The sequence below is a fragment of the Marmota monax genome, unplaced genomic scaffold (genome assembly GCF_021218885.2).
Source record: "Marmota monax isolate L192 unplaced genomic scaffold, Marmota_monax_Labrador192_F-V1.1 WCK01_AAM20220418_F8-fsc00103, whole genome shotgun sequence".
In the NCBI taxonomy this organism is placed as follows: domain Eukaryota; kingdom Metazoa; phylum Chordata; class Mammalia; order Rodentia; family Sciuridae; genus Marmota; species Marmota monax.
The window spans coordinates 3,256,896-3,281,299 of record NW_026694286.1 but is presented as its reverse complement, the minus strand read 5'-3'; the positions used below and the strand labels follow the sequence as shown (position 1 = coordinate 3,281,299).

Here is a 24,404-nt window from a genome sequence, read left to right as displayed (position 1 = left end):
ATTTATGGTTTACATTGTTGTGATTACATAAATATATTCCAACTAGCTACCTAGCATACTATCATTTCTTTTTCTTGCTAGCAAAATTGTTTCCCTACAGCTAGTAATTTTTGTTTGTTGAAGTTTCTCTGTGAACAGCACTGATGCTACCTTAAATTCTCCTCCTAAATCTCTCCAGTCATTATGTTAGAAGGGTGCAATATTCTCTTGCAACTTTTCGAAGGAACTCTTATCTGAGAGGATCCTGGGCACTGAAGTTACTCAGGGCTTTCCTTTGCTTGATCCTAGCACTCTATTCCTGAGTTGTGTTCCCATTTCTGGTCCCAGGCTGTTTTTGACTCACTCCCTTGCTTTGGTGGAGAAGCACATCCTCCATCTGAAGACGGAATGAAAGCTGCACTTTTTCAGGTCCTTTTAAGCCTGGCACTTATTTGATGGTTTCACTGGGGATAGAATTCTAGATTGGAAAATAATCTATCAGGAAATGAAGAATGTCATGTTTCGGTACCATGAGGGCTTCCTGGGAACTTTTAATGGCACCTGGGTTAAGAAACTATCCATAACTGCATGGTATAGAGCCTTATCTCTGTAGGTGTTTGAATTTCAAAGACAAAATGAACCACACAGCCCCAGAACCAGTCATTTACATCCCAAAGGATTGTTAATGACTATAGAACAAAGGTTTTACTGTGTCTCTCACGTAGGAAAGAGGCAGTTGGTGACCTGTCCCTCTCCAGATTCGTAGTTCAGGAAGACTTACAGTGTGCAAGATGGCATGTTGCTGTTATCACATAAAGGACATTGGGCATAGTTATTGCTATAAATAATAATATCTTTGATCACTCCTCTAAAAATCTCACATCTTCTTTCAGGATGAAAATTTAAATAAATGTAGGTATTAAATATGTATAATCTATCTGAGCACAGTGGTGCACACCTGTAATCCCAGAGGTTCCAGAGGCTGAAACAGGAGAATCACGAGTTCAAAGCCAGCCTCAACGATGGCAAGGTGCTAAGCAACTCAGTGAGACCTTGTCTCTAAATAAAATACAAAATAGGACTGGGGATGTGACTCAGGTGGTCGAGTGCCTCTGAGTTCAATCCTTGGTACCAAAAAAAATAAATAAATAAAAATGTATGATCTGTTGGGCACAGTGGCACTTGCCTGTAATCCCAGTAGCTCGGGAGTCTGAAACAGGAGGATAGCAAATTCAAGGCCAACCTCAGAAGCTTAGCAAGACCCTGTCTCAAAATAAAAAGGACTGGGGATGTAGCTCAACGGTTAAGCACCCCCTTGGTTTAAGCCCCAGTGCCAAGTTTTTTAAATGTATAATCTATCTTCAAATTTTTGAAAATATCTTGAGAAGTCTGAAGACATTCTGATTTCTCAAACTTTATCTGTAACCTATAAATGGTTCTTTCTTTAAAGCTTGAAGAAAACCAGATGTGGTGGTCCCAGTTACTGTGGAGACAGAAGCAAGAAGATTTCCAGAATCCCCATGAATTTGGGGCCAGGCTGAGCAACATAGAGACCCCATCTCTTAAAAATAAAATTGCAATACATGGGATGGGAAAAGATAAACAAAAAAATAATTAAGTAAAAAAATTTGAGGACTATTCTTACTTCTCATGTTCCCCACATTCTGAAATATGTTTCTTGGTTTGGGTTTTTACACCAGAAACTGGTGATTCCTTTCAATCTGGAAAACATGTTCCTAAGTTTTAGAATGTTTTCTTGAATTATTTCATTTATGACTTCCTCGTTTTTGTTTTCCCTTTCTCCAGTTTTCCTAGACTGGTCCTCTGAATATTTTATTACTTACTTTATTATCCTCTATGCATATTTGTTCATGCATACAATATAACCATATAATTTGGCCAATATCATTCCCCAGTATTTCCCCTTCCCTTCCCTCTTCTCCTCCTTCCCCCTGATCTCTTTATTCTACTGATCTCTCTTTGATTTTCATGCAATCCCCCCCCCCATATTTCTTTTCTTTTTTTTTTCTCTCTCTCTAGCTTCCACATATGAGAGAAAACATATGACCCTTGACTTTCTAAATCTGGCTTATTTTGCTTAATATAACGTTCTTAAGTTCTATCCATTTTCCTATAAATGATATAATTTCATTCTTTTTATGGCTGAATAAAACTCCATTGTGTATGTGTACCACATTTTCTTTACCCATTCATGTGTTGATGGACACCTAGTCTAGTTCTGTAGTTTGGCTATTATGAATTGTGCTACTATAATATAAACATGGGTATGCATGTAACACCATAGTACATTGACTTCTTTAAGATCAATACTGAAGAGTGGTATAGCTGAGTCATATGGTGGATCCATTCCTAATCTTTTGAGGAAACTCCCTACTGATTTCCACAGTGGTTCTACTATTTACAATTCCACCAACAGTTTGAAAGTGTTCCTTTTTCTCCACATCCTCTCCAGCATTTATTGTTTATGTTTTGATGGCTGCCATTTTAACAAATGAGATGAAATCTCAGTGTAGTTTTGATTTGCCCATTTATTAATTGAGTTGTTGGGGGTATGTGTTAAGTTTTTTGAGTTCTTTATGTATTCTGGATCCTCTGTCAGAAGAGTAGCTTGCAGAGATTTTCTCTTATTTTGAAGGTTCTCTCTTCACATTATTAATTGTTTCATTTGCTGTACAAAGCTTTTTAATTTGATGTCATGCCATTTATTAAATATTGGCATTATTTCCTGAGCTTTAGGGGTCCTATTGAAAAAGTTATTTCCTGTGCCTATATGTTAGAGTATTGGCCCTTCATTTTTTTTCTAGGAGTTACATAGTTCTGGTCTAATTCTGAGGTCTTTGATCCATTTGACTTTTGTGAGAGATAACTGGACCTAGTCTCCTTCTTCTACATATGGATAACCAGTTTTCTCAGCACCATTTGATAAAAAGACTCTTTCCTCCAATATATGTTTTTGGCACCTTTGTCCAAAATTTGAGTTTGTCTCTGTGTTCTTCTATACTGTACCAGTGGTCTGTCTATTTTTATACCAGTACCATACAGTTTTTGTTACTATAGCTCTGTAGTATAATTTGAAGTTGGGAATTGTGACATATTCAGCCTTACTTTTTTGGCTTAGAATTGCTATACTGGGTCTTTTAGTCTTTCAAATGAATATTAGAACTGTTTTTTTCCCCCCCTAGTTCTTTGGTATTTTGATGGGAATTGCATTGAATCTATATAATGCTTTTGGTCATGTGGCCATTTTAGCAATATTAATTCTGCCTATCTAGTAATAGGAGAAGTCTTTCCATCTAGTGTCCTCTTCAATTTCTTCAGTGTTCTCAATAGTTTTCATTATACAGTTCTTCATCTCCTTGATAAGAGGATATTTTATTTTATTTTACTATTTTTGAGGCTGTTGTGAATGGGATTGCTTTCCTGATTTCATTCTTAGCAGATTCATTGTTGGAAATTTGTTGATTTTTATATGTTAATTTTATAGGCTGCTACTTTGCTGAATTTGTTTATAAGCTTCAGCAGTCTTCTGGGGGGAGTTTTCTGGGTCTTCTAAGCATAGCATTATATCATCTGCAAACAGTGATGGTTATAAAGGAGGGGAGAAAATAGAAAAAAAAAGGGGGGGAGAAAGAGGGAACAAGAAGATTTGGCTGTTTGTGGAGAAAAATAAATGAATGAAATTACACACAAACAAATAAAAACAAATCAAAACCAAAAACCCTAACCCTCAAAGGACAAGGAAAAACTATTGTAAAAAAAATAAATGATGAGGCTGGGGTTGTGGCTCAGTGGTAGAGTGCTTGCCTCACATGTGTGAAGCACTGGGTTTGATTCTCAGCACCGCATGTAAATAAATGAATAAAATAAAGGTTCGTCAACACTAAAAAATATTAAAAAAAAATAAATGACAAAAAAGGAAAAGCATACATATATGAGCACATCAAGAACACCACAGAAAAAAAAAGGAAAAGAAAAAAGATTCTTAGTGAAAAATGAAAGAATTTCATAGAGGAAACAATCAATGAGAATAGATGAAAAAAAAAAAAAAGACACTGTAGGAAAAAAAAAAAGAGAATAGATGGTCACTGCCTATTCCTGACTGTTCTCCTTTCTATTTCTTCGTTGTGAGGGGTCAGGGAGGTGCTTTGTGCAGGTGAAGATGGGAGGAGGGCTGTGTTTTGTCTAACCTTTCTTCTTTTTGTGTTGCTAACTGAGATACCATCTGGAGTGGCCCGAAATTGAAGCTGATTGAAATAGCTCTCAGTTTCCCTTCTTACCAGTAGAAGGTAGAACAGAATGGGACATACTGCGGTTTGGAATTTTGTCTAGACAGACCAGATGGATGCACTCCCAGGGTGAGACTGCTCTGAAGAGAGTTCTGATGGCTGGGAGAGTTCTGATTAGTTAGATCTAATCAGGCCTTAGGGACTTATCTTTAAGTGGCATCTGCTCTGGAGAGATTAGATCAATACACCCTTAGGGCCAGGCAGATGCTGATCTCTGCTGGTAGCCTGGATCTCAGGAAACTTCCAAGAATTCTACTCACAGCCAACTTTCAACACACTCTGCATTGCACTGGCCCTTCCTGGGCTCAGTCCCTAGGTGTATTCACACCTGCCTGTTCAGTTTCCCAAGCCCCTTCAGCAGGTCCCATGAGCCACCAGTCTCAAAGAGAGAGCATGCTGCACTCTCTTCTATATTTGTGACCTGAATTCCCCTGTGTATCATCTTCTCTGTGCGGGTTTCACTCATGTTCTTCCAGGTACACCCTAGCCACGTGGTAGTTGCTTGTTGGGACAGTACGGCAATGTCTGCTGTGATCTGGCTCCACAGCAGCAGCCGCAGCCCTGGCCTCCTAAGATGACTCCTGCCTCAGCTCTCCATCTCCGGTCAAGAAACACAGAGCACTTTTCAGACACTAGATCTCTGTGCAGCTTCTGGGTCAGCTAAGTTCAGGCTGCTTCTCTGATCTACAGTTTTCTTCTGGGCCAAATTTGTCCTTCGCATTTCTCTCTGTGTTATCCCTCCCCTCCACGGTGAACCAGCAGCGTTTGACACTGCCACCACTGACTTGTACTCTTTCTTGCTCTTTATTCAATGCAGCTGAAATTCTGCACGTCCAATATTGAATTTCAGGAAATTCCTTCTTTTACTCACCTTGTTGACAAGCCGTTCTCCTGCTGCCTGAATCCCTAGCCACAGAGCAACGGCAAATGCAGCCTTCCTCAAATCTGCCATTTCCAATTTCTAATTTTCTCATTTTTTAAAAATAGATGTATGAAGTTGAATTCTTTTAGGGCCTCGCACATGTGAGGCGACTGCTCTACCACTGAGCTACAGCCCCAGCCCCATTATTTAATTTTTATCTAAATCATTTGGCATTGGTTATTGATTGACTATCCTTTTGATTTTTCATGAGCTCTGTTTATTTATTTTTAACAACTTCTATCTTCTCCTTTTTTATGACATCCTGTTCTGTTTTATGGTTGTAAAATCTTATTTTTCCAAATGTACTCATGGCCATTTGTTTTTTGAATGTTCTTCTGTTTTCATCAATCATCTATTTCTTCCAAATTATTTTTTTTCTATTTATTTGTTAGTTGTTTGCCTTGGTGTTTATCTTCATATTAGAGGGTTGTTTGGGGATGACTGGTAATATTTGTTTGTCATTGAATTTCTAAAGGTGGACTTGAGAGCTGATGGAAATTCCTGAGCCTGTGGAAGGGTCTTGTAATTGTGGGTTTAACTCTCTAGTGATCTGTCTAGGACACTTGGTTAACACCTAGTGTGAGCATCTTTAGGTCCTTCTTAATATGATCAAATGCTGCAAAGACTATTTTCAAATCTCCTGTTTTGGGGAGAATTTCTTTCGGACAGGATCTTGGAATCTGAAGAAGAAAGCTGAGAAATATCATCTCTCCACACTGTGCACTTTGTTACTATAGCTCTGGTTTTTACATCTCCCTTTAGCTGACCACAAATCCAGAGACCTACTTTACACCTTCTGGAAGATATTTTTGGAAAAACCCCTTTATTGTTATTGAATAGCAGTTTTGGGTAGTAAAGTAGGTAAAATATCTCTCTATATTCATGAGTCACTTATAGCCAGAAGTCCTAATAACTATTTCAATATGAAATTTCTTAAGAATCTATAAAATCTTAGTATTGGCAGAAATCTCTCAGGCCTATCAGTTGTAACTCATAGAGTCAACCAGTAAATCTGAAGTTTGAATGCCTTCCCTTTAAACTAGAATAACATGAGAACTTCCAAATTCTGAGCTGAGTTGTAAATCTACAGTCTGTCAAGTTTGGAAACAAATCAACACATGACTGTAGTATTGAATTTGCTGACATGAGATTCAAAGGAGTTGCAAGCACTAATGATATTTCATTCCCAAATATAAATATCTTAGTAGGATCTTCTCAATTAAATATTTATCTTATTGGAAACAATAATTTACATACATATGGCTCTGTGGTACATGTTAGGAATTCGTGTGAGAATACTTACCTCACGTAGCAATAATCTGGTGGGAGTAAAGAATTGCCATTTCATGCAAAGGGGGTAAGGGTGGTGTGTGTCAGGGGGTGAGGAATGTACCATGAGGCAAGAGCACCAAATTCAAATTTAGGGAAAGCTCTTGGAGAGAAATTCTGCTATATATTATGTCATATATGATCGCCATGTTAATTTCCACTAGACATCTCCAATACAACTTTCAAAACCACGTTTCTGTCTTGATCCTCAAATCTCTTCCCCACACATCTTTCCTGTCTCAGTTAATGGAAGCCCCACCATCCAGTTGTTGAGGATGTTAAGCTTATTCTCTTTCTTTGGCATCACATACCCATTCCACATATGAACTGTGGTTCAGCCTTCACAATGTCTCCAGAGTCTGACCTCCTTGGCTCTAAGCTACCATTGTCTCTTGTCAAGATGTAACAATGGCTAGCTGTGGGCAGAGGCACACACCTATAATCCCAGCAACTCAGGAGGCTGAGGCAAGAGGATCACAAATTCGAGGCCAGCCTCAGTGACTTAATAAGACCTTATCTCAAAGTACAAAAATAAAAAGGTCTGGGAATGTAGCTCAGTGGTAAAGTGCCGAGTTTTTTTTAAAAAAGAAAAAACAAAACAAAACATTGCAGCGGCTTTCTAACAGGGATCCCTCTTTCTGTTCCTGCCCCACAGCTTTGCAGTTTATTCTGCACATATAGCCAGAGGGAATTTTTTCTAAATGTAAAATCCAGTGTCCCTTCTATCACACTCTCTGGACTCTTTTAAGTCACTACTCCAATGTCTCCTTATCAAGGAGGCCATCTTTGATCATCTTACTCAGTACCACCCAGGCTACCTCCACGTGGGGATTCATCAGCCATTACACTCATCACCATATGACATAGAAAATTTTATTATTGAAAATGTTTTAATTTTTTTGTGTATAAAGCCACCCTGTGACTAAATCTTTGTGTACATCTCTGTGCACAAAATTCATACACTAATATTATTTCTTTAAAATAGAGAACTTAAATTCATTGTAAGGCAATAATTATTTTCTAGATGTTTGGAATTTTTTGACCAATATTTTATGTTTTATGTTTGTCTCACTAACACATAGTATAATAACTTAACCATTCAGTTTTTTCAAGACATCCAACTGAATATTTTTTTGGAGGGAGTGCCAGGGATTGAACCCAGAGGTACCTGACCACTGATTCACAACCCCAGCTAGGTTTTATATTTTATTTTAAGACAGAGTCTCACCAACTTGCTTAAGGCCTTAATAAGTTGCTGAGGCTGGCTTTGAACTTGTGATCCTTTTGCCTCAGCCTCCCAAGTTTCTGGGATCCTAGGTGTGAGCCATCGAGCCCAGCTCAGAATTTTTTTTTTTTTAAGTGTTCTGTCTCTTTCTTCTCGCAATTGCTTATCAATATTTGAAATATTTGGGCTGGGGTTGTGGTTCAGTGGTAGAGTGCTTGCCTAGAACGTGCGAGATGCTGGGTTTGATCCTCAGCACCACATAAAAATAAATTAATTAATTAAGGTATTGTGTCCAACTACAACTAAAAGAATTTTTTTAATGTTCAAAATATTTAATTAAATTTCATGTTTAAATTCAGAAGTACAACTGGCATACTATGTGTGCAGTAGGGATAGAGAAACACAAGAAGCTCTTGGCAGACAAACCTTCAATGGATAGAGGCAGAAATATGTGAATATTCTAGAAAGAAGCCCACCAGCCAAGAGTCTGCAGTGGGCTGTAGGCATTGCACAGGGAATATAGAGTGTTGTTTCTCATCATTACAATATTCATGTTGTGTGGGAGTAATTTATTTTCAGCCAAACACATCATAATTCCGTTTTAATTCATGGTGTTCATTTGAATTTTGTTGGTTTTGAAATCTGGTTTGTATTTAATTTGCAGCTACATTAGTTAGAGAAGAGTTATGAGCATAAGTTGGTTTAATTTGTCTATGTTTAAGTGGGATTCTAATAAAAAGAATTGAAATTAGCATCAGGGAGAGGGGGAGTGGTTTTTAAAATTTTACCTAGGGGTTTATATATTATTCAAACACATATACATAAGCATACATGAACTAGGAAAGAACTGGTGAGAACTAATGTAGAAGTAACATACACCCATTCTCAACATACTCCTGTATTTACATTTTCTGTTCCACTCCTATCTTTCACCTTCTGGCTCCCTTGCTCAAATGAACACTCGGTCTTATCAGGGCTTTAAGCTCTAAGTACTGGGGAGAAATAGTGTTAAGTATTTTTGCAAGAAACTTTAGAAATAAACCAATCCCAAAGTCTTGCTCAGTAAAGGGAGAAGCCTAAACAGTTCATACATCTCATGTAGTCACTGACAGCTCCAGAACCAAGCCTTTTCCACTCCAGTGCTCTTTTCCACCAACATTGCATTTTTCTGGTATCTATTTATAGAAATAACTGTTGAGAATCATTAAATTATGTTAAAAATGAATCTAATATCAATCCACCCTAAAAATTCCTGCAAAAGCTAAATTGATATATGTCCTTGAAAGAAGGATGAGATAGAAAGTAAAAGACAGGCAATGTATCCGCTAACAAAATCCTTTCATTGCCAATTAATAGAAATGAATGTTAGCACTTGCCTTGGATCCTAAAGTCTTTTCATTACAGGATGATTTTTAGATCAAATGTTCATGTTCGCATTAGGAGCAAAACCAATAAAGAGATACTGAAATTTAGTTTTATGTAGGATAATTTTGGAAGCACTATTGTTATTTGTAGTTTAAATGCATTTTTTTGAGTAACTTGGGCTCTGAAGCAGGAGGACCGCAACTTGCTAGGCCCTAAGCAACCTAGCAAGACACTCTCAAATTTTAAAACTTGAAAAAAAGTGGGGGCTGGGGTGGTGGATCAGTGGTAGAGCACTTGCCTAGCATGTGTGAGGCCCTGGGTTCAATTCTCAGCACCATATATAATAAATAAAATGAATGTCTATTGACAACTAAAAATATATATTAAAAGAAAAAAATATTTTAAAAATGGGAAGACACTAGGGATGTAACTCAGTGGTAAAGTGCTCTGGGGTTTAATCCTCAGTACAAAAAAAAGTTTTTGACTAACTTTTAGTTAGCTTCCCTCTCCCCAGTATAATGCATTCTCTACGATGTTTCCAGATTTATATGCTTTTAAAAGGTTTATTACAATTACCTTCCAAAACATAAACCTAATTCCATTCTTCTCTTCCGCACACACTGTTCATTTGGAAATGAACTGCCTCTGTCTCAGTGTCCCCTTTAGATAATTTGTGTCATAATCAGGCTGATGGAGGCCACCATCAGAGATTCTGTTCTGTAGGTCTGTGTTGGGATCTAAAACTCTGTATTTGTAGAAAATACAAGTTATTATTTCACGTACTTCAATTATTAAACTACTGATCTCTGAAATTATTTCCGGCATGGAAGCAAGGATGTCAGTGGTCAGATAATATCGGACTTATAACGAGAAGTACAGCCAGAGACTAAATCTTGAGAGTCAGTCTGAGGGAGGCCATGCTTAGGAAAGTTACTTTCCTAAAAATGGCCTTTGCTATTATTTGGAAGGGAAGTGAGTATAAAAATGGTGTCATCTATGTTAGTCCATTGCCTGATGCTATAATAAAATGCCTGAGACCGAGATACTTGATAAAGAGTTTTATTTAGCTCACAGTTTTAGAGAACAAAAGTCCAGGATCAGGCAGCCCCATTGGTTTGGCTTCATGGCAGCTGGCATTACAACAGTGAGAATGTGTGCAGAGGATATCACATGGTGAGAAATGTGAAATATCTGATATTAGGAAATCAGAATGATTCAGGGTCCAGGCTCACTCTTTTTATAACAATCTACTCTTGGGGGAAATAACTTATTCCACGAATGAGCATTAATACCTTCTAAGAGGAGTGCCCCCAGTTACCTCATTACTTCCCAGTAGCCACTTTTAAATTCACAGAAAAAAAATGAGTAGAACATAAATAGATTTCTCATATACCCCTTCCCCACACACCTCATATACCCTCCCTATTATCAACATCCCAATAATCTATTACAATTAGTTAAGCCACATTGACACATCATGATCACTCAAAGTACATAGCTTACGATAGAGTTTACTCCTGGTGGTATAAGTTTTATGGGTTTAGATAATTTATAACGACAGGTGTCTATCACTATAGTTACAATACAGAGAAGTTACTTTCCTAAAACTCCTCCTGCACCCCACCTATTAACCCCTTCCTCCTCCCTAACCCTGGCAATCACCGATCATTTTATTATTTCCATAGTTTTTGTTTTTTCTATAACATTATGTGGTTGGAATCATATAGTATATCCTTTTTCTACTGACTTATTTCACTTAGTAATATGCATTTAAGTTTCCTTCATGTCTTTTCATGACTTGATATGATAGCACATTTCTTTTTAGTGTTGAAAATTACATGTCTGGCTGTACCACAATGTATTTATCCATTTAACTACTAGGGGACATCTTGGTTGCTTCTAAGTTTTGGCACTTCTGAATAAAGCTGCTATAAACATCCATGTGCAGGTTTTGTGAGGACATATTTTTATCTCCTTTGGGTAAATAGCAAGGAGGACTACGATGGCTTGCCATATGGTAAGAGTATGTTCAGTGTGAAGAGACTAGTGTCAGTAGGTGGCTGTACCATTTTCATCTCCACCAGCCATGAGTTCCTGTTGCTACACATCCTCATCAGCATTTGGTGTTGTCAGTGTTCTGGATTGGGGCCATTCAAATAGGTGTGGAGTGTATCTCTTTGTTCTACTTTGCAATTCCCTGATGACAGATGATGCTTATTTGTCATCTATATATCTCCTTTGGTGAAGTGGTTGTTAAGATTTTTGGACCATTTTAAAATCAAGTTGTTTGTTTCCGTACTGTTGAGTTTTCAGAGTTCTTTGTGTATTTTGGATAATAGTTCTTTATCATTTGTTTTTTTTTTATAGTGATTTTCTCCTACTCTCCTAATCTCCCAGCCTGTGGCTTCTATCTTTATTCTCTTGACACTGTCTTTTGCAATGCAAAACATTTTAATTTCAGTGAGGTCCTATTTAGCAATTCTTTCTTTCTGCTGTAGGTATTGTTTATGTCTTCCCTTATTAAGCTTTTTCATTTCATTCTTTTTCTCTTTTCTGCTTTTTATTCTTTATTCTGTCTTTATACATGTTCTCTATTTATCACTTCCACCTGTTTTACTGTTGAAGAAACTAGAACTTCTACTCATATCTTAAGTGATTAATATTAAGCATTTAACATGATCTAAAAGTTACAAATACAAATTGGGGGATCTTTTTTATTCTCAATATAGTAAGGACTTTAGTCCCCTTCTCCCATCAAGTTATTTTTCTTTAAAGTTTTGAATTTATCTTTTTAAAAACACACAAAGGCTCTCTTTTAAAATAATCCATAGTTAATTCAGTTTAGCAAAATAATTTACTAATGTTTCATATTGTCACTGTTTATCGATCCCATTACTTTCTTCACTGTTCATTTTCTTTTTTGTTAATACACATCATTAATAGTTTTTGTGGTGAGTGTTGGTGAATGGTAATCCTTTTAATCTTTAAACTAGTGCCATTAGTTCTTTCTTTGGAATAACAGTTTAGCAAGGAATTATTCCTATTACTATTCTTTTAAGTTACTTCCTTCAAAACTTTGCAGACAAAGTACCTATGGTACCTCTTGGCACCTATGGTGGCTGATGAGAAGTTTGTTATTTCTTTACATGTAATTTGTTCTGAGCCTCTGTTAGGTTTTAAGAATTGCTTTTCATTCTTAATATTCTATTGTGGATGCTTTATTTTTCTTGCCTCTGGAGTGTGCTTGAACTTCCATCAGATATGGAGGACCTGGCTATTCAACCTATTTTTTACATTTCATAAGTACTTTTTCCAGTATTATCATTCTTATTTTTCTTAACTCTATCTCTGTGAGTGACATTCTTGGTGAATTACTGAGAATTCTTCCAACTAATTTCATCTTCATTCACGTCCAGACTACCATTTAGATCATCATCTGCATTAGTTCAATTTTTCACACGTATTCTTTTTCTATTGCTGTGTAAAAAATTACTACAAATGAATAGTCTATTTCAATGCACATTTATTATTACAGTTTTGGAGTATTAGGAGCATAGCTTACCTGATTAGGTCAGGCCCTCTAAGGATAATTTCCCTTAGGTTTAATCCATAGTCAATTGGTTTGGGGCCTTAATTACATCTATATTGTCCTTTCACTGCTTCCATATAATGCGATCTAATCACAAGCATGGTGTCTTATTATAGTCACAGTTCCTGCCCACACTCAAAGGGTAGGGATTATATTGGTCATATATACCAGGGGTGGGAACCTTAGTGATTATCAAAAATTGTGACTACCATGTTTTGCTTCAATTTTCCCCCCAATAATATATATATATATATATATATATATATATATATATATCACATACACATATATATGTATATATAACTTTTGAAATAAATGTGAGATATGTACCTATCATATGGTGTCATGATATATGTATCATGATATATATCATGACACTATAATTAAAGTATATGACATATGTATAAATATATAGAATTACATTAAGATTTTAAAAAGATTAACCTTTTTATCATTCCTCCAGGTTTCATTGCAAACAAAACTCCTATGATATTTGTATGCCATGCCGGGACTCATGCTTTCATTTTTCTTGCATAAATTCTTATGAGTGGGTTGGCTGTAGTGTACGGTAAGTGTGTGTTTAACTTTTTAAAAACTGTCAAATTGTTTTCTAAAGTTGTATCATTTACATTCCAACCAACATTGCATGAGCATACTAATTGCTCTGTATCTATGCCAGTACTAAGCATGGTCAATCGTTTTAAGTTTTGCCATTGTGATATTGTATGTAGTGCTTTTAATTTGCAGTTCCTTAAGACTAATGATTTTGAGCATCTCCTTATGTTCTTTTTTGTTGTCTGTATATCATCCTTCCTTGGCAAAAAGTCAGTTAAAATCGGTTGCCTTGTTGTTTATGAGAATTGTGTTTGTTGTTTATTCAAATTTATTTAGTTTTAAGAGTTCCTCATAATATGGTGTCACAACTTTTTGGCTTCTCCGTTTCTCTTCCCTTATTCTGGGATTCCCATTACACAGATGTTAGTCTGCTTCATGCTGTTTCCTAGTTTAACTTACTTTTTCCAGCATTTCCCCCTGGTTTCATTTTGTGTCCTCAAGTTCACTCACTGGTTTTTTAGTTTCTAGTCTGTAGGTGATTCTACTTACTGGAATTTTCCCAGCTCAGATATCATAATTTTTCTCTCTAGAATTTGGATTTGGGTTTTTGGTATATTTTTTCTTTGTTTCCTTATCATGTTTAAGTTTTTCTCCAGTTTTGTGAACACATGGAGTAGAATTATAGTAGGTTTTTAAACATTTTGTCTACTGGTACTGTCATCTCTTTTTATTTTAATATTTATTTTTTAGTTGTAGTTGGACTCAATACCTTTCTTTTATTTGATTATTTTTATGTGGTGCTGAGGATTGAACCCAAGATCTTACATGTGAAAGGCGAGAGCTCTACCACTGAGCCCCAGGCCCAGCCCCTTGGTGTCATTTCTAAGTCTGTTTCTTTAAAGAAATGGTGTTCTTCTTCTTCTTCTTCTTCTTCTTCTTCTTCTTCTTCTTCTTCTTCTTCTTCTTCTTCTTCTTCTTCTTCTTCTTCTTCTTCTTGTGATGAGCCATATTTTCCTGCTTCTTTGGATTAGTTTTTTGGGTATGGAAGGTTTGGTTTAATACATTTTGGATTTACCTTGTTCAATAAGAGATTCCTATATTTCTTAATCCATGTTGACCTTTGCTCTGAGATGTAGTTAATTTCTTTAAAAACAGTTTGATCTTGTTGGTCTGGGATGCAGTTAATTTCTTAAAAAATGTTTGTTCTTTTTAGGCTTGACTTAGACCTTTGGTAGGCAGACCAGGACAGCCATTATTGTAGGGATATTGTTGCCCCTCTAAGAGGGAGTAGCCTTCTGTGGATCCTCCTCTGTGCCCACAGGTCAGGAGCTCTTTACACCTTTACTATCCCTAGCCTTCAGTGAGATCTAAGGATTGTTCTGCTTGCTTCTGTTTGCCTCCACCATTTCTTCACTCACAAGACTCAGCTAAAGTATTCAGGGGATCGCTCTGGGCTTACTCTCTGCATAGCTCTATCCTTTCCCTTCTCTGCCCCATGAATAACAGCTGCCTTGGCCTCTGCTGATTCTTAACTCAGGGGACAGCCAGGCTTTGCTTGGGCTTTCCCTCCCTGCTCTGCCACTGGAAACTCTCACCTGCTGTAAGCTAGGGCAATCATAGGGATCACTTTGTATTTTATCTCTGAGATTGCTGTTCTGTATTTTGTTGAATGTTCCTCATTTTGGCTTGTCTGATGTTTTCCTTATAGTTACTCTGAGACTGTGCATTTGGGGGAGGTGCTGGTTAGCCTTTTGTCACTGTGCCCAAAATACCCAATGAGAACAACTTAAAGGAGGAAAATTTTAATTTGGCCCATGGCTTCAGAGGTTCGGTTCATGGTAGGCCATCTTCGTGGCTCTGAGCCCAAGGCAAGGCAGGACATCATGGCACAAGGGCATGGCAGAAGAACACTGCTCATTTCATGGTGAAGAAGCAGGGAGCTGGGAAGGGGCCATAGAGAAGATGACCCCTTCCAGGGCATGCCCCCAGTGACCCACCTCCTCCTGCCATGCCCCACCAGCCTACAGTTACTAGTCCATTCACACTAGGATGGAGCTGAGTACAGCGCTCATAATCCAATCATTTCACCTCCTAACATTCCTGTATTAACACAGGAGATTTGGGGGGACAGCTCATATCCAAACCACAATGGGGGAGGAAGACCACAGAGGTGAAATGCCATTCTCATCACATAGTATCAAGGACACAGGTTACCATCACAGCTCATCACTGATAATGATAACCTGGTGAGGGGATGCTGGCCAGGTTTCCCCACTGTGGTTACATTCCTCTCAATGTTTGTACATAGTACACTTTGGAACCGAGTCACCAAGCACAATCAACACACAAAGGACAGGGAAAGAAGCTCTAATCCTTTGAAGGTGGAGAGTCCACATATTATTTGAAAATTTTTTATATAGATTTGTTTATTCTCAGTTTTTATTCACTTATTACTCAATGATTTATTGATATGAATATGGACTCATGGGTATTTATTATGTTCTGTGGATTATGACCCAACACTCAAATTTCTCTAGCTTTGTCCATTGCAAACTTTTTCAGGACAGCTTCCATGTGTCTTTGACATGCTGCATCTTTTGATAACTTACTTACTGTGTTAGTACTTCCTTACTTTTTGGAAGTATAACATGTTCCAGGCTTATGTTGTCTATTCTCTGTTCCATCCCTAGAATCAATCATTTCTCCAAGGAACTATGGTTCCCTTATTCAGTAGCAATGTTAGACAGCAAGATCTGGGTCCTGGAAGTCCATCAGCTCTTTAAAAGCAAATTTATTGAATTATGGGATCCTACATAAAAATTCATAATGACTTCCTGTGGTTATACAAATTTTAATGTATAATGATGATCACCATTAGAATATCTAAAGTGGCATTATGAAAAGAAATATTTTAAAGTAATGAGATTAAGCAATTGAGGATATATGCACTTAATTATAAATTAATTCAATAATAGGGTTGCTTCCCAAATATCTGATAATCAATTTTAATTAGTTGCATAGCTGATTTTGAAATAAAAACTAGACTTTTAAAGTAAATGATACTTAAACATTAACTGATTTTAATTGAAAATAATAAAGTATTTGAGTTTTATAGTTACATTAAATGAGAGTCATTATAGAACAGGGTATTTTTAAGTTAAGAATGATTGATTTGAAACCCCAAATTAACTTCTGTTCTCATTAAATAATGTGCTTCAAACCTGTTTTGCTTTTATCATTTTTTTTTTTTTTTTTTTGGTACCAGGGATTGAACTCAAGGGCACTCAACCACTTGAGCCACCTTCCCAGCCCTATTTTCTATTTTATTTAGAGACAGGGTCTCACTGAGTTGCTTAGTGCCTCGCCATTGCTGAGGCTGGCTTCCAGCCTCACGATCCTATTGTCTCAGGCTCCCAAGCCGCTGGGATTACAGGCATGCACCACCACACCAGGCTTCTTTTACCATTTTTTCATATCTTGTTCTACATCCTTTGGTGCTATCTATGGTCACAAGCCTCCTTTATACTTTTGATACATTAATAATTAGTTCTAGCCCCACACTAGGCCAGTGCCCTGACTGTCCAAATTCCACAAGGAAGATACAAATAGAGAACTTATCAGGAAATCCAAAGCAGAAAGGGAACATTGGCTAATATTGCCCAGCATCTGGTACAATTTATCTCTAAAAAAGAGATGTGTTTGAATATGTTTATCCTCACTCAGATTTCTTTAGCATGGCCTCACTTTCAGACATTGTTTTTGTCCCCACTAAGTGCCTTGATATCCTGGTCAGTCACTTCTCCCCATTCTCTCTTTTGATGCTTCAGAACCATTAGTATTGGTCTTCGTTTTCAGCCCTTTACTAGAGTTCAGTCTGACTGTACTTAATATATCTTCTTTTATTGCACTGGGTTCTTTGGTTATTTGTCAAGTTTTCCTAACAAGTGAAGTTACTTGAAGCTTGTAATTTATAAAATTCACCTTTTTATCAACCCCAGTTCTTAGTATTCTTAGTCTTCTATTAGCTGTACTATTACTTCTAATAATTACTGGATACTTATTGAACATAACTGATATTCAAATAGATGACAGTGATATGTTGCTCACTGATTAGGGCAAAAGTAAATATTAAATTCAATATTTGAGTTAGAAATCATGGTTCTTATTATTGTAATAGTTCCATGTTTTTTTGTTTATTTATTTATTTTTTTACTTTAAGGTGTCTAAGGCATCTTTTACTTTCTGAAATTAAATATTGATTTAAAATATTTTCATTTTTTGACTTGTGTATTATTTTTTCAGGACTGCATAACAAAGCCCAAAACTCGGCAATTTAAAACAACAGAAATAAGATTCTCTCACCATTCTGGAGGCTGAAACCAAGGTGCCGGTAAGGCAATGTTTCCAGAATCTGTGCATGCCTGTCTTAGTTTCTGGTGGTGGCTGGCAACATTTGACTTCCTTGGCTTGAAACTACATCACCCAGTCCCTGCCTCTGAGGTCACGTGGCTTTATTTCCTGTGTGTATCTGAGTCTCTCTGCATCCTCTCCTCCTCTCACAAGGACACAAGTCAGATTGGATTTAGAACTAATTTGATATGACTTCATCTTAACTAACTACTTCTGCAAAGATCCCATATTTCATGCAAGGTCACATTCTCAGTTGCTGAATGGACAAGAGTTTTGCTGTGACACTATTCATCAAGTAAGGACCTCTATTGCCACTTCTCTTTTTTCCCTTCTGCTTATCTATCTCCTTTTCTTTTTACAACTTTAATCAGTGGCAAGATAAGCAAGGAACTGGTTGCATTCTTATTTGCTCTTGATGACCTTTTATAAATCATGCCTTGTTACATTTTTTTTCAGCACTCAGAAGATGTAAAATCATCAATAACTCATGGCAATACATTATTTATTTTAAACATGCTTATTAGTCAAGCTTCATGTCTTTTTTTTGGGCTTTTAGCTTGTCTTCTTTAATTATCCTGCTTTTTGTGCTTGCTTGAATTTTAAAGATCAGTCAATGCATTTTTCATGACTTTAAATACATTTTTTGTTTCATTTTCAAGAAGATTTTTTAAGATGGAAAATGCCTCTATCAACCTATTCTTTTCTCATCTTTAAAACAACTGGAAATCCTACTTGTTTTAATTTTTGATGCAGACACTTATGGTCACCTAACAAAGAGCTGGCTTTGAACAACAGAGTCCAGTGAGAGAAATGTGAGATGTACACAATATATCATCAAAATGACAATGCTATTCCTGTATCAAGGTGAAGAATGAGTCTGTTACTAATATTCAATATTCCCTTATTTGTCTCTAATATTCCAGGCTAAAAATAGACATCCGAGTCTCTCCAGGTAAACCAAATGAACTATTTGTGTAAACTTTTAAAGAAGTAGACAAGACCAATGTGAGCAATGGACTGGCAGGGAGTTAGTTAGGACAGATGTGGTTGAAGCTATTGGCACAGTGCCACACTCAAGAGTGACAACACAGAGGACCAGCTGTGCAAGGACCCAGAAAGCGTGTCCCCCAACCATACCCACCAGGAAAAGGAAGTCTAGAAGAACTACTCCCTTCATCCCTTCCTCCTCCCTCACATCCTTGGACTGACAAACACCTTCTCATCTGAAGGCATCCTCATTAATTTTCCCCATCTGTATTGTATCAACTTGATAATGCTCGTCAGTTATCTATTGCTGCATAAAAAATCATCTCAAAGCTTCCTGGCTTAAAATAAAAATAAACGCATGATTTCACTATTCCTGTGGGCCAGGAATTCAGGAGCAGTTTAGCTGGCTGTTTTTGGCCCAGGGTCCTTCGTGAGATTCAGTTAGAATATTGGCTTGGAACTACAGTCATCTGAAAGCTTGACTAGACCTGGTGTCAATACTTCTAGGATGACTGATGCTGCTAGTACAATACAACTGAAACACGATGTCATGTTTCCAGCAGGTACAATACACAAAACCTTAGGAGGACAGACCACAGAAAAGATGCAGTAAAATAATCAGGAAGTCATGAATTTTAAGTATTTTCTTTTGTTTTAATATAATTTCATTTTAATTTTAATATAATTTTATTTAATTATGAGTGTGTAATTTAATTTCAAACAATGTCTGTCTTACAATCAGCTTGCCAAATTCCTAAAAATTCACCAATAAACTCAAATGGGCTGGTATGAGTTGCCTCCTACCCATCACTGCTCCTGCCACATTCCTTGACCTTAGGCTTAGCCATGTGACTTGCTGTGGGCAATGGGGATTAATAAACATGACACAGAGAAGTGCTTGCAGGTTATTCTTTATTTTTTTGCTCCTCTCTTTTAAATATGGAAACATTTCTGGGCTGGTCTGTTGAAGGATGAGACAGTGAAGCAGAACTGAGTGGTCCACTTGTCTCAGTCAAGTAGTAGTCCAGCAGAAGACCCTAGAAATGCAGAAGCCCAGCCAAGATCAGAGAGAGTCCAGCCAAGACTAGACGAACCAATCACATGACCCACAGATTCATGAGTTAAATAAACTCTTAGGCCCTGCCCCCTCCCCAACAAGTAATTATGTGAAGGAGGTAATCTCAGAGATTATCTTCTTGTGGTCACTATTGATAACCACTTCAGTTTGGGGATAGGAACACTTACATTCTTCAGTCTTTCAAGGCTTAGATACAGGGATTTTAGTCAAATCAGACTGCAAGTTAGAGAGTAAGCTTCCTTAGCATAGCCATGATTCCTTTCAACTCTACTTGTAGACTTAACCTAGCCTCAGTTTGTCTTTTTAAGAGTGGTCAAAAGGGAGACAGTGAACACTAATATTTTATATTTTTCTTACAATTTTTGCCAATCCTATGTTCCTATCATGTGTCTTCCAAGATATGGCACATGTGAAATTGTGATTCATTGTTTTGCCACCACACGATCATGACTAGCCTTCTAGTTTCTAATTACAAAGCCTGTACCCCCTACTGTTTGTCCCCATTAAGCCAATGCTGCATTTTTAGATTAATACTTAAATATGTAACTTCTGATCTTTTCTCTCACACACACACAGTGTATGTGCACAGCTTAGAAGTAGGGAGTTCAGAGCTAAAATTCTAGTTCCATATTTTCAGAATCCACCTCTCAAGGCCATCAGCCCTAGGGGTGGCTCCATACATGTTCTTGGGCCACTGGACTTGGGCAGAATTGAATCACCAGCTTTCCTGTTCTCCGGCTTGCAAACAGCAGGCCATAAGGGCCTTTGTAATAATGCTAGCCAGCTCCAATAATAAATCTCTCTTCTGTTTCTTGGGATAACCCTAATACTCTGTCCTAGGGACAAGATTCTCGTTATTTCGATGCCTGTGTCCTCTAATTGTAAACATTTCTCCCAACTCTTTCGTGGGGTGTATAGTCCAGGTAGAATCCTTATTCAGTTGTTGGATTCCCTTTCCCTACCCTTACCTTAGTTGACTTTTGGTTTGGATTGCATTTTATATGAACTAAGTTAAGGTTTACAAAAAAACTTTCAAGTATGTCTTTCAATGAGGAAAGGATTGACCCAAGGACCCAATGTATGATTTAGCTGATGCTATAAGGCAGAATTCTTTTTGATAGTTATTATTATTTTGATAGTTTTTCATGCTCTTCTAAAACAGGAAACATATAGGAAGAATCTGAGTCCAGTATTAATAAAGAGGACTGGGAGTATTTCTGGAAACAATGTATTTCTGTCTTAGCTCAAGGGAAATTCATACTGAGGCACTGACAGAAACTGTCCATAGTGTAATATAAACAATAAACAACAAAACAATGCAAAACAAAACCCACTTAAGTATGCCAGAAATTAAAGAGACTCCTTTAATCCTCAGCTGTTAAAAATTTATGCACCTTTTAGAATGGACTATTGTATAGACGATTTGTGTTAAATTTTTTTCTGAGAAAGTGATTACCAGGAAAAAACATAAATTTAATAATAAATATGCCTGTCAAGCTACCTTCATTTGCTCCTGTAGAATTTCTAGCACAGGAGATTTGATAGATGCCCAGTGTACCTGTTTTACATAAGTAAATGGTGAAGTATACACAGATCAAATAGAAACATAAGCCAGGTGATGGTGCAATTGGTTGTGTGCAATTGGTGGTTGAAATTGTACTTAAGCTCAGCAATCTGGTTTCTGCCTATTTTCCAATCCTTCCCCATTACTCTGCTCCAACTACAATGACCTATGTATTTGCAGTTACCTATACATACCATAGTCTCATAATTCTGGGTGTTTGTAAACACTATTCCTTTGCCTGTACCACCATTTTTTTCTCCTTCACCTCGTTCCTACTCATCCTTTGGATGACAGTTTTGCCGACTTTCCTAAGAAGCCACATCTGAACCCCAACACTCTTCCTATCTCCCTACTGCAGCATAATATATCATAGTGGCCTTTCTTTGCCCAGTAGTAAGCTACTAGAGTGAGGATGGTCTTGTTCATAGTTGTAGCCCCAACACTTAGCACAGTACATGATATTCAGCAGTTCAATGACTAATAAAGTAAACTGAATGCTACAATAACCATCCCAATCCCTTTCCAGAACTAATGATTTGGAAAGCAGAAAACAAATTTAAATCAGTTTTACAGATGACATAAAGTGGGATAATATAATCAAAATTCGAAAAAGCAAATATTCAAAAAGAATTCAACAGGCTGGAAACCAATGAGGTAAATTCTAGAGAGAAATGTAAAGTTCTGCATTTGTTCACACTGTTCAGTGGGTTTCAAAGTGTAGCCTAAACTACTGTTGGAAAAATATAATTAAAAACAAAACCTCTTGCCAACCCAAGAAAACCTTTATACAAAGACAGAAGAGAAAGTTTTTAAAAAATTGTTTTTTATTGAATAAGCATTAGACTAGAATGTTATACACATTACAAGCAATTCACTGATTTCCAAGACAGAAATCTCCCCCTTTTATATAGCTGAACAGATATAGTCGATTACATACTTCTCAAATGATATAGCTAGTTTCTAAGAGGACTCATTAGCACCATTTGTCACAAAGTTCATTCTAAATTCACTTGGTAATTTTGATGACCATCTGTGTTTGTTAATTGTTCAAGGGAAAAATAGATTTCTTGTGTCTTTATGACAGGAGGTAGAGTTGCAATTTGGAGCCAGGTGTCCTTCAAAGTTAGGCTTCTATCTGTCCAAGAAACCAGGAGCCAGGGGTACTTTTTCTTGTTTAAATTTCAACAGGATGGATACCAGGTTCTTGAGGAAGCATTCCTGGGTTGTAAAACTGGCAAGAGGCTAATTTAGCTTTCAGAAGGATTTACATACATTTCAAACAAATGCAGACTTTTTTTTTTTTTTTTTTAGAAGTTTTACACATACCTGTAATCCCAGCAACTCTGGAGACTAAAGTGGGAGGATCTTGAGTTCAAGGCCATCATAGGTTTAAAAGAAAAAAATTACTCTCAGTTGGGGGACATAGTTCACTGGTAGAGCATTTGTCTACTTGTAATGTCTAATGAGTTCAATTCTCAGAAGCACAGAAGAAAAAAATAAGGCTTAAAAGGAAGTGTGCCTGTGTGTGCACACCTGTTTGCTCATTGGTGGCAGGGCAAGGGTAGGGGAGATACATCTTTCTTTTTGCACTGGGGAGAATTAAGTAGTTTTCTTTTTCTTTTAAATATATTTAGTTATATACGGATGCAATATCTTTGTTGTTTATTTTTATGTGGTGCTGAGGATAGTACCCAGTGCCTCACAAATGCGAGGCAAGCGCTTTGCCACTGAGCCACAACCCCGGCCCTTAAGTATTTTCTTATTTCTAATTTATATTTATCCTTATGTGATTATCAGCATCACTAAGCAAATTTAGTTAGAGGTACAAATTCTCAGATACCAGTTGAGCAACTGGGGTTTTAGATAAGTTCCCACATGAAGCTAATGTTGCCTAAATATTGAGGAATTACTGGAAAGGACTGTTAGTAGCAGGCCATGTGAAAAGAAAAGACAAAGGATTTGGTATTTTGCCAAAGTGTATACTGTACAAACCACTCTCAATTTTGGTGTTTTAAAATTATATATTATTTCTTGGTAAAGCAACATCATTTGCAACGCTCTAGCTTCTTGTTTCATTTGTACAAAATTATCCTATTCAAATAATAAAGTTCATGCAAAATGGAAAAAAAAAAGGATTTAATTTTACTTGAATTAATGGTTATTTCTAGTTTGTGTAAGTAGTCATCTGCTCTGCCAGCATGTTACCTTCAATTAATTGTCAAGAAATTAAGGTATCTATAATAAAAATGTTATGAGCCTGTTTAGCCAACAGTCAAATCTCAATGACTTGCACAGAAAGGGAATAAAAACAATTTTTGAAAAATAAATGTGCTTGTTTAGCTTTAGAGTTAATTCTCTAATTTAATCTATTAAGAATTGCCTGAACATTACTTGATTAATAAACCAAGAAAAGCTAGAAAAATCAAAATCCAGAAAATTGTGCAGTTTTCTTAGATGGACTTCAGTTCACCTGGTTCTCTTATGGGGACCAAATCTTCTATCAGTTTCCCAATTTTGAATGTAAACTGGAAATCCCTGAAGATATGCTTAAAGACAAATTGCAGTGGAAACTGCAAGAATCAGGGCAGGGAGAGAAGAGAGTACTTCGGTGCATGAGTTCATGTGAGTAGTTGGGGAGTGAGTCCTGTTCCCTGTTAGCAGGGGCCAGAGCCTGCCACAACCTCATAGAAGGCAGCTTTGGAGACCCAGTTGAATTTTTAGGCATGGGGCCAAAAAGTTTGAGAAAAGTCTTAGTACCTCAAATTTGGTACATTCTTGAAAGCAGCCCTAAATAATGTTCATGGATTTGTCATTTTATGATCTACACAGTCTTATGGAAATGTCTTCTTGAATTCCTCATTAGAAATCTTATTACATTGAGCCTACCTTCTTCATCCATAGTCTATCAATCGAGGGCCATTTTGCAAGATTTGGTTAAAGACAAGATACAGTATAATTAATGCTATGGATTTTCCTCCCTAAAGGCTTTCAAGAAACCTTTTGCTTAAGAAGAGTAAACAAATCCCCCCCCCTTTTTTTTTTTTTTAACCTTCTTTGGCTTCATTAAAGGGAATCACAAAATTTCAAACCAAAC

General features: G+C 36.9%; 1 protein-coding gene across 4 annotated transcripts in view; it reads left to right on the top strand.

Annotated features, from left to right (window-relative positions):
- Positions 1 to 22,617, top strand: part of Zbtb14 (zinc finger and BTB domain containing 14) — a 38,567-nt gene extending 15,950 nt beyond the window's left edge. Inside the window, exons 4-6 of one of the 4 annotated variants that reach the window (XR_006856820.2) lie at positions 13,180 to 13,284; positions 17,574 to 17,661; positions 18,605 to 22,617. The gene's annotated coding sequence lies outside the window, so the exon portion shown is untranslated. Of the gene's footprint in view, positions 1 to 13,179; positions 13,285 to 17,573 lie in introns of all 4 variants that reach the window. The other 3 variants (XR_006856821.2, XR_009228892.1, XR_006856818.2) reach the window with 3 other exon arrangements.
- The last annotated feature ends 1,787 nt before the right edge of the window (positions 22,618 to 24,404 follow it).